General features: G+C 42.1%; 1 protein-coding gene across 5 annotated transcripts in view; it reads right to left on the bottom strand.

The window, feature by feature from the left end:
• SETBP1 (SET binding protein 1) overlaps window positions 1-10,142 on the bottom strand; it is a 264,152-nt gene that overhangs the window by 248,274 nt on the left and 5,736 nt on the right. Inside the window, exon 1 of one of the 5 annotated variants that reach the window (XM_048932012.1) lies at window positions 416-682. The exons of the other annotated variants lie outside the window; for them this stretch is intronic. The gene's annotated coding sequence lies outside the window, so the exon portion shown is untranslated. Of the gene's footprint in view, window positions 1-415; window positions 683-10,142 lie in introns of those variants that run through there. 5 annotated transcript variants of the gene reach the window in all.

Consider the following 10,142-nt stretch of genomic DNA (forward strand, 5'->3'; position numbering starts at 1 on the left):
AAACTCACATGTCCTTGTGCCACTAACTTCTTTTTGCTTTTTATAAATACCTTGCATAAGCTTAAAGTTCAGGAAGAAGTAATAAAAAGCATTATTTCTTAAGTTACATAAGTTACATATATAAGATGTGTTTCCATCCGAGTATGACCATAGGTCGCCTGTCCAGCTCTGGCATATATGGTTTGTAATGGAAAGTCCGAAGTATCTTACAGCTCTGTGAAGTCATTGGGTGGCCTCCACCCATATCCCAGCAGACACAAATCAAATAAACTTCCCATAAATAGCACAAACTGACAGCACAAGCAGAAAGGAAAGTTGAGGAAAAAAAAAAAAAAAAAAAAAGAAAGCGTCACAGAGCCTGAACTGCTATCTAGCCTTAGAAATACTTTCTGAAGCTCAGAGTAAATAGAAGTACCTTGCTAGAGCATCACAAAAGAACTTATGCTTAAAGCTGTGCACATCTTCCGGCAACAGGGAGGAGGTTCATTTCCCAGAGCTGCTGTCCTGCTGGTTTTACTGAAGATGATCTTGAAAAACTAACAGGCCCAGTCTCCCACACATCTACCTTGACTCAACCTATGGTCAGCAAGTCTCTCCCTTTCACCACCAATGAAACAAGTATAATGCTTATTTCATTCAAATCTATTGTAGGGTGGATTAGTTAATGCTCTTACATTGTTTTGAACCCAAGTGTTTACCATGTGGTACTCACTAATTACTAACGCAATTAGTACATTAAAGCCTCCCAGCTGAAAGGAGCTGCTCCACCTAATTGACTGACCTTGCACCTTGCCTCTCCTTTCTGCCTATGGAGGTGATGGGAGCCAGAGTTACCTTCCTCTTCTAACCAGTCCAATAAAAAAAAAAAAAAAATGCCAGCCTATTTATCTGCCATTTCACATTGTTAATCTCCTTAGAGAAGGACGCAATGTACACACACTTCTGTGCTGCAACACAAACACAAGGTGGTAAAAGCTCAGCAGTGCAGCATTCCAGGGAGTTACTGCTCTGGTATGCACGCATGTACAATGGGCACTCTGTGCTGGTCTCCGCCCACAGACTTTTAACCTCTCTCGATGCTGGTAAAAAAGAGCAGGTTTCTCACAGAGAGCATCTGCCCCAGCAGGCAAAGGCAGTAGGATGCGGCCGCAACACCCTCAAAATACAAAAGCATGAAGAAAGAACCATAGGCTGTGGTGGGACGAACAGCTCTCTTGGGGCATTATGTTGAGTGAGACCTGAAATATAACTCCTGACTCTGATCTGGGAACGGTCTTTCAGGTTTGGAATCATTCGGCTGTGTTTTATGGAGGATTTATAAAAAGCCATGTTTCCGCCCCGTGTGTCAGCCTCAAGCTCTGGATCACCATGTCCATTGCTTATCCCAGTCCAGGTGTGCAGCTCAGGGTCAGTGGAAACAAGCAATGGGAGAATAAAGGCATTGCATTATGCCACTGTCAGATGTGTTCATGCCAAAGCCAGCTTTAAAATCCTGCTTTAAAATATTGGCCTTCTGTCATGCTAAGACTTGGCAGATGATGATATCACGAGGCCCGCAGGTAGTGACAAATAACCCTGCACTCAAACGCCAAGCAGAATTAACTGGGTCATTGTTTTAGGTATCTCCTTACTCTCCTTGAGGGTTAATAGTTAAATGACTCGGGTGCAGGGACATTATACTTGTCTTTCTTGTTTGGGCAGGCTACAAGTGCTTGGATTAATTAGGGAACCTCACTTCAGACTTCTTAACAAGTAACCTCCTGGGTGAAGTCCTGACCTTCTTCAGTTTGGGGCATACTGCAGCTCTGTAGGAGCCACTCAGCTTCGGGTTTTCGTCAGCAAGGTTTCTTCCTGATGACACTCCCAAAGGATACGGAGGTCTGAGCTTTCAAACTGAAATTAAAAGTAGAAATCAAGTTGAATCTTGGAGAAAAGATTTTAAAAATCAAGCTCCTAGATTGTTTGTAGATGAAATTCTCTCAGATTCTGGTTCAATTCTTATCTCCTGGACTTCTCTTTCTTCGTGTCCATGTGTTTACATCTCCCTGACTTTGGACTGGCCTGCAGGCAAGAGCACTGAAGGGAAAATAGGAATCACTTGTGCTCCATCAGTTCTTCTGCCTTAGCTGGCAGTGTAAAGACCTGGAAAACGAAGAAGGATGCTGATTTTCCAAGAGATTGTTAGCTGTATTTTCAACACCAAAGATACAAGGGCTGCTGAGGCTTCTAAGTGCTTATCCACACTGCCCTCCCAGGCTCATGGGCATCAATTCCTGTTCAATAAGCATCTACAGAGGTATTTTACCATTCAAATTAAGCTCCCAGAGGAAAATGTTACCACTAGAAAGCTTCCTGTAGTCAAGTTAAATTGCAGGAGGATAATTCACAGGTGAATGACAACAAATTTCACAGAAGTTGGCATTAGCTCTTAATTAGGGAGCAATCCACAGTTCCTCTGATAAGTACTGAAAAATAATCGAATGCTCAGCCTGGCTGCTCACATGTCTCTCATGAGCACCTCTGGGCACCTCACTTCACCTCAGATGCACTCCTGGAGGCAAAGGCCTGAAGGAGAAGACCTTCCTTTGGGTCATGTAGGTGCTTGCCATTAAGGCTTCCGATGCTCTATCTTTTCCTGCCTCGAGCAACAGCTCACACTTGCAAGTATTTGGGTATCAAGGTTGATAAGTGATTAAAGTGAAAATTTGCTAAGGACAAAAACGAAGGTGAAAGTAGAAAGCTGGAGCTAGAAGTGGAGAAATGTACCTGTTTGTGATGCTCCAGAAATGAAAGCGAGCATAATGCTTGACTCAGCTTTTGCCTCGTGCCCAGAAACAATTGCATTTGTAGCAAGCAAACAGAAGCACAGAGGCATCACTGCCTAGGCAAACACAGGCAAGCTGGGTTCAGCTGCCCAGTGTTTGTGCTGCTGCTCTCTCTGGTTTGCTTAAATACAGGGAGCACCAGCAGAGAGCTCAGAGCAATTTAAAGAGATGTTGCCCCAGTCCCACTGTACACTAATCTCAAGTATAACTGTAGCTACAGAGGTTGCCTTTGTTTTACCCATGGAGTTCAAAATGCTTCAAGAAGGAAATGAAATTTATATGTATGTCTGCATATAAGATGTATGGACAAGGGGAAACTGAGGCACACTCAAGTCTGAGAACATTGTGCTGAAAGTGAAATGGAGCTCACGTCCACCAAATCCCACATTCACTGTGTTGCCTTTGGGTCTCACATTTCTCTCATGCAACAGACAGTTATGAAATCCCTAATCCCTGCAAAATACCAGGAATACTGGAAACTTCCTTATGCTCCATCTTTTTAAAACCATTCACCACAAAGCACTGGAGACTATGCAGCAACATTTAATTATGACATATCACCTTTCACTCCAAAGACTCCTAGGTTGCTTCCTCGATTATATATGCCACTGCTGAAATACAGCTGACTCTGAGATAGAGGCCATTGGACAACCCGCATTACACTCAAGGGAAAGTTTTGGTCAGAAATTTGCTTTTATGAGAAGTGTCAGTGAAACTTTAGACTCCATCATGGGGGATAAAAAAAGCCAATAGCCTGGTATGCAGCAAGCTGCACTGAACTCAGCTAACCCACTCTGAGAATACAAAAAGAACCCCAACCTATTTCATCATTTTTTCTTTGCAAAAAAGTCTGTGAAGTTCAGGCGTGGTACAGTGACCACAATTGCTATGGTGTCAGGTCCATGCACTGCCAGATGAGCCAGCAGCACAGATTTGATCCAGACAAGGCACAAGTGCACAGCAAATTTGACCAGGAGAATGAGTTTGTACCAGATTGGTATCATGCACAAGCAGTGTATTTAATCTGCTGCTCAGAGCCCTGGGGCTAGTTTTATCATGCCTTTGAACCTTGGCTTTATCTTTTTCCTCTGTCCGTGATGTTCTGAAAGAGCAACCCATCTTTGTCAGGGAGCTGGAAAAATGAGTGTGACAGCTATTTTCCATCCACACTATACATTCCACAGAAAAAACTGCTTCACCTAACTTGTGTCAGTCTGTACAGAAATGACACCGAAAGACTCCCCCCTTCAAGTAAAACCAATGAATGTCAGCTCTCGATAAGGAATTGGGTATTGTCTGTTGATGTCCAAATCCCAGAGGAGTACCACTGTGCATCCTGCCCTTGAAAACCCTGCACTGAGCCATGTAGTGGACTGGACCATCATCGTTTTTTCTTCTGTGCTTGTCTGATGTATTTTTTGGTCTTGGGCAAAGTGAGCTCTTCAATGCATGGCAGTTTCAGACACACTGCTAAAACTCACATCTGTAAGATACACTTGGATATAGGCAAGCATAAAATATATGTGGATATACATCAGATAGTGTGAGATCCTCAATTGATATGACTAATTGCAAGCAGAATGACCATATGTGAAGGCCTGTAATCCACAGATTATCTGTAAAGCTAACTAACTAACCAGGGCATGTGATTCATTAATAGGGCAGGATGATGCACATGTGGTTACAGAGAAGAAAGGTGATAGCTCTTCATGCATTCTTTGCCCTGCCCTGCTCTCCACATTGTCCATTACTTTTGTTCCAGTCCTTCCACCTCTGTCTCTGATTTTGTGTGGGTTTTGTGAGGACTGTTTCTGGCAGGAAGGGGTGCTAACTGTCTCAGGTGTGTTCTATCCACAGGAAAATAAAGGGTGAGGATTAAAGGAAGTTACAAGAACAACAACAGAAATGTTTCCATTGGATTGCCTTGTGTGTAAGCACTATCAGCTCTCTGCAATTCCACCAACGTGACTGAGGAGAGATGACTGATGGCTCTGTCTTGGCATGCCCAAACCTGGCAAAAGAAGACAGGAAAAGCTACACTAGAGGGGAAAAGACAAGATAACCGAAGATCTTGCGTAGCCAGATAAGGCTGCAAGAATCACAGACAGAAATAAAGGAGATAATAAGTATATTCCTAACTATGGAGGCATGCAAGAGTGTGCATTACACATGTGTGTATCTGTCTTCTCAACATAGAGACATTAAGAGTAGATTATGGAACCATATTTAAGTCCGTAATTAGGTTTGAAAGTCCATAATTAGATCAGATAGTCACCTTTCTATGTAAGTAACTAACTATCATACAGCGCCGAAGGGAGGGCCAACTGAGTGATTAAACAACTGATGTGGCCATAAACCACAAAGTCCATAAAAACAGTACTGCCCAAGGTACAGCTGTGGCAACAACTAGTGTAGCAAAGCACCCACTTGTGATAGGAGGGGAGATGCTCATTGTGTCGCTCAAGGACTTTTACAAGCTCCTGCCTGAGATCTGAAATAAAATTCTATAAATCCATTCACTCACAACTTAGAAGTACACCTTGGTGAAGGGAAAGGAAGTATAATCATGAGATCTGTAAATATCTTCTGCTTCTGCTGGTCTCAAAAGGAGAAGCCTCATCCCACCTATGCTCTCCGAGACAAACATTGTTGTGTCATTCCTTTACAACTGGGCTCAACTCCCTAGATTTACAGCTCTGGATCAAGGTATTCAATCCCAATGACAACAAGAGATAGTATGTAATTTGTACCCATCATCCTCATGGAGGTTAGTCCTCCGAGACACTAAAAAGCAGAAAGAGGTGCCAGCTGTGATCCAAGTCATAAAACTACAGAGAGCGAAGCCAGGAGATTTGTCTACATGGGGTCAGCACTAGGTTGCTGAGCTTCCAGATCAAACATCATCAGTGTTGATGTGATATATGCCCCAGGGAAACTTCTGATGCAGCAGACTCTCCTAACACTCTGCTGGGTGCAGCACTGTGTGTCATGAAAAGAACAAAACTAATTCCATTAATAACAGCGATAAAATTTGTTGGGGGACTTCAAATGCTTACTCCATTCTACCCAGTTCTTGCCAAGTACACCATCCTGGAGGTAGTGAAAGTCACTCTAAGCTACAAATGGAAAGTTTTATGGGTATTCAGGGAAAGCATATTGGCACGGAGATCAGCCACAGAAAGCAAAAGCCCGTACGATTCCATCATCTGTGTTACCAAACTTTCCTAGATTGCCTCTGCTCTTGGAAAGCTGCCATCAGACACAGTAGCCTCCTTCTAACACCATCATGGTACAGCAGTAATCTCTCCTCCCTCTGATCAAACATTTCCCTTTGTGCTCTGAAATGTGCTTAAAAAGATTTCTCTATATAAATCATTAACAAAAGCTTTGTTTTTGTTTACTGCAACTGCCACAGGACTCATTCCTCCTGTTCTACTTTTTATTCCCTCTTCCATTATTTCATTTTCTCTTGCATGAGTGCCAAAGTACACCAGTTTTCCTTTCCTTGGAGAAAAATAAGATAAAATAAAATAAAATAAAATAAAATAAAATAAAATAAAATAAAATAAAATAAAATAAAATAAAATAAAATAAAACACACACACACAAAAAAAAAATAAAGCTACGCATCTGATAAGGAATGCAGCAGGTCTTGGCTCAGTATCCATTCCTCAGAGGAGGACCATGAAGGCTTCAGTGAAGCATCTACCCTGTGCTCAGTCTAGAGGCTGTACAAGCATCACATCCCATGTCATCCAGCGTTCTGCATGCCTCAGATGAGGCTCATGAATAAGAAAGGTTGAATTTTGTTCATGGACGATTGCATTGTGGATTTCAGTGTCGAGTGAGTAGTGATATCTTGGTGCTGTTGGTTCTGTATAATGTATGAGAGCTGCTCCAAAAGTAACGTCTCCTATTTTATTATGTTGGCGCACAGAGAGAAGCAGGTGTTGGTAGTATGGTGGTAGAAGCTGAACCTTCCTACCAATATTCCATTACATTTTGTCACTGTGTGACAGATGGCAGCAGAGAGGTAATTTGGCAAAATGGCATCTGACATGCAGGAGCATATGAAGCAAAGGTATGGAACTGAATTCCTCCATGTAGAAAAAACCAACACGCACTGATGCATGCTGAACATTTATGGAGACCAAACAGTGGATGTGAGCACAGTGAGATAGTGGGTAGTGTGTTTCTGTAATGTTGGCAGTGCCAATAGATCTTTACTGGTGCAGATTTTTACAAACATGACATGCAAGCTTTTATTCACTTCTGGAGAGCTAATGGCGGTGACAATGCTGAAAAATAGTCACCAAATAGTGTTTTCTAGCTGAGAGTTTGCTTTATCAAATAGCACTGATATACTCTTTGGATCTGTTGTGGTTTCCAAGGCAATAAATAGAAGCCATTATTTTCAGAGCAACATATGTGCTAAGAATTCCCGACATCAGGAGGGGACTGTGGGAAAACACAACATACGCAGGGCATGCAAGAAGAGTAGTAATTTGGGATTCTTAGAGGAAGGCATTTTCTTTGTCTTGCAGAACATCTCATTCCTTCAAGGAAGGTGAGGATGACTGGATCAAGAAGAAGTAAAATTCCCTCAGCCTTATGGTCAGAGCAGAACAGAACACAAGTGGACACGACTGAGTGTTTCAAGACAGAAGTGATAGACAGTAGACAGAAGTGTGCTGGTTGGAGGACCCAAGAACAACCAAGAGTTGTATGGGCAAAGGAAAGGAGTAGCTCAGTCTCTAAAGAATCTGAGGAGGAAATATTCATAGAAGTGCTGAGAGAAGATGAGTCAGAGGGTACCTGCCATGTTTAGTACCTGCCATGCCCCAAAGGCCTCTCTGGCTGAACTATTTCACTGTGCTGTTTGTGAGACACAGCTTATGTTTGACTGCAACCAAGGAGGAAAAATTAATGACACAAATCGCTGTTCAAGCAGGGTCAGGGTCTTTGTGTTGTTATTCCTTTATAACATCACGGAAGATATTAAAGATCAGGATGGGGTCAATATTTGATGGAACTCTTGGCCAGCATGCTGCTGGTGCTCTCTGTACTGATGAACTATGAGTCTCCGTGCTCCTAACATAAGTAAGGCAGAGCTTGGACTATAGAGTCTCAAGTCAAAGGACCCCTGAACTGAGACATCCCTACTATTGTGTTCCTCAGTTAGAGACAGATGCAGGTTTGAATGGGGCTCCAGTCCCCACCTGGAGACACAATGCAGCTTATTGTTATTTTGATTGTCATGGTGTGTATACACACACACACACACACACACACACACACATATAATATATATATTTGCTAGAGGTTTTACTTCAGAGCACTGGGAGATCTGTTCAATAAGTGAAGCCTTAAAAAGAATATTCAGTCCTGAAAGGTGGTGTGTTCTAAGAGCAAATATGTCTTTAGCTCCCATAAAAGGAAGGAGGAGCAGAATCTATGCTTCTGTGACTACTTCACATGACACGGAAATGGGATCTAATGTAAATCAACACCTATGGCAAATGACATTTATGACACTTATCCAGCAGGATTTGTAGGGATGATGCCATGCTGTTAAAGCCAACAGACTAAAAGAGCTTGATTGACTTTAGTATGCCCACAATGATACTTTTAAATTGTCGTAGCTTCAGATGATGTGACCTTTGTTTTTTTTTGTTGGTTTTTTATTCCCCTCAACTCACCAAAAGAAGACAGGAGCCTTCAATAAGCCCTATGTTTACATCCATTTAGCATCTCAAAGTCTAGCAGGTTAGAATGTTGCCCTATTTAAAAGCATATGGTTAGAATAATTTAAAAGAGAAAAGTGTTTCCCCTTCTTCCCCCACCCTCACTTCTCTTCTGAATAAATTGGAAAATAAAAGGAACAACTGACAGCTGGAGGGAATTTATTCAACCTTTCGGGAGGAAAATTGCCATCAAGCAAAGAGAAAACATGACATTTTTCAGCCCATTAGGTGAAGGTTTATAGAAGTTACAAGGATGTGAATATATGGGTTAATATTTTAAACTGTTTTGCAACCTTAGAAGTAATGGGCATGTGTAATAATACTTTGCCCAGATCCCTGATATAATACTTTGCATGTACACAGTCCTGTTCAAAAACTTAGTAAACTTCCTTAGTTAAGCTTTCCATCTCTGATCCCTTCTGAAAAAAGGAACAGAAGAATTCAACAGAGAATTATTCCCCTGTGCAGAATTCTACTGAATCCACTCTATAGAGCTCCATAGGAAGGTAAGAAAGAAAGAAAAGAGAGAAAGAAAAGAGAGAAAGAAAAGAGAGAAAGAAAGAGAGAAAGAAAGAAAGAAAGAAAGAAAGAAAGAAAGAAAGAAAGAAAGAAAGAAGAAAGAAAGAAAGAAAGAAAGAAAGAAAGAAAGAAAGAAAGAAAGAAAGAAAGAAAGAAAGAAAGAGAGAGAGAGAGAGAGAAAGAAAGAGAGAAAGAAAGAGAGAAAGAAAGAAAGAGAGAAAGAGAGAAAGAGAGAAAGAGAGAGAGAAAGAAAGAAAGGGAGAAAGGGGAGAAAGGGGGGAAGGGAGAAAGGGGGGAGGAAGGGAAGGGAAGGGAAGGGAAGGGAAGGGAAGGGAAGGGAAGGGAAGGGAAGGGAAGGGAAGGGAAGGGAAGGGAAGGGAAGGGAAGGGAAGGGAAGGGAAGGGAAGGGAAGGGAAGGGAAGGGAAGGAAGGGAAGGGAAGGGAAGGGAAGGGAAGGGAAGGGAAGGGAAGGGAAGGGAAGGGAAGGGAAGGGAAGGGAAGGGAAGGGAAGGGAAGGGAAGGGAAGGGAAGGGAAGGGAAGGGAAGGGAAGGGAAGGGAAGGGAAGGGAAGAACTACAGAAAGGATTTCCTTGTCTAGCAAAGCAATAGGATATTAGAGGAATTTCAGTGGAAAACCCATTGCATTCTACTAGGCCAAAAATTTAGCAAGACTCAAGGAGAGGTGGGAATGGATCAAAGCAGCACTCCAGAATACATTGGGTCTGAAAACACATCGGGAAGTTAGGCCAGTGTCCAAGTCTTAGAAATCACATCAGTAGGATACTCAGTATATGTGGATTCATATGGAGGAAAAACATGACTGTAACACCTTGCAGCTTGACCTGTGGTTTGAGTATCATCATTTTCTCCCTTCCATCGTAAAACCAACTTCCTCATCTGCTAAAATACCAGGACAGAAACAGAATGATTCATTGTATGCATTTATATCTCTCAGTTTTAAAGGTTAAGGCTAACAAAAATTTCAAAGTAACATAAAACCTCAGGCTTCCGATCTTTAACCCATCTCTAATTTTGAGGTATTTAAGTGAGTCCT

This window comes from Lagopus muta, chromosome Z, assembly GCF_023343835.1.
Source record: "Lagopus muta isolate bLagMut1 chromosome Z, bLagMut1 primary, whole genome shotgun sequence".
Taxonomy (NCBI): Eukaryota; Metazoa; Chordata; class Aves; order Galliformes; family Phasianidae; genus Lagopus; species Lagopus muta.